The following is an 897-nucleotide window of genomic DNA, read 5'->3' on the forward strand; positions in this document are numbered from 1 at the left end:
GGACCTTGGCTGGCAGAGCATTTACTGTCTTGAAAGTTGCCAGTCATCCTATTAGGGTAAAAGAATGCTTCTTGCATTAGCAAACCAATGTCTGGGACTGGAAATGGTGCATGCCCCTTCTGTTCACAACTCGCTGGCCAGAGCTGGTGACACGGCCCCACCTTCTTGGTATCCCACGCAGGATACCAAGAGGCACAGTCCTAATCACGTGCCAGCCAGTGAAGAGATAGAGATGTTTGGTGAGCAACATCAGTGACAAGCACATTTGTCTGAAAACTGGCTCGGTTTTAAACGAATCCATGGGATCTGGTGCTTTAATGTGATCTTGAGCCTAGAGCCTGTCTATTTCTTGAAGACATGTGTAACCTGCCCCAAACACACACATTTCAGAGGCTCAAAGCAATCTCTGGATGCATGAAGAAAGAGTGTGGAATGCCCCACCTTCTCCCCAGATGCTCTCCTCAAACTAGCAGTGAGTCCAACAACGGTAATCACACCTGGGTGCATAATCTCTACCTGGGCAAATGCATTTGCACAAAGAGTTAAGCCAAAAGGGAAGAGAATGGTTCTTGATCTATATCACACCTCTTCCCAGGACAGGAACTCCTTTCCTTCAGGACCCAGGCCGGGGGTGCCTTTCACTCCTGGTTCCATGCGGTTCCCTGTGCCTAGCAGAGGCTGGGCAAGCACTCCGGTCTACTCAGTGTGGCCTTGGCCGGGTGCCCTGAGCTGTCCTCCAGGCTGGGCCACAGCCAGCCGAGGGTGCAGCTGGCATCAGAAACCATGAGGTCATGGCGTTCAGCATTCGGGCTGCTTTGGGCACCAAGGCTTAACATTCATACATGTCTGTAGAAAGGTTATTTCAAAGTTGTTTTTTATTCAACTGTTATTCAGCAT

This window comes from Lagenorhynchus albirostris, chromosome 19 (assembly GCF_949774975.1).
Source record: "Lagenorhynchus albirostris chromosome 19, mLagAlb1.1, whole genome shotgun sequence".
In the NCBI taxonomy this organism is placed as follows: domain Eukaryota; kingdom Metazoa; phylum Chordata; class Mammalia; order Artiodactyla; family Delphinidae; genus Lagenorhynchus; species Lagenorhynchus albirostris.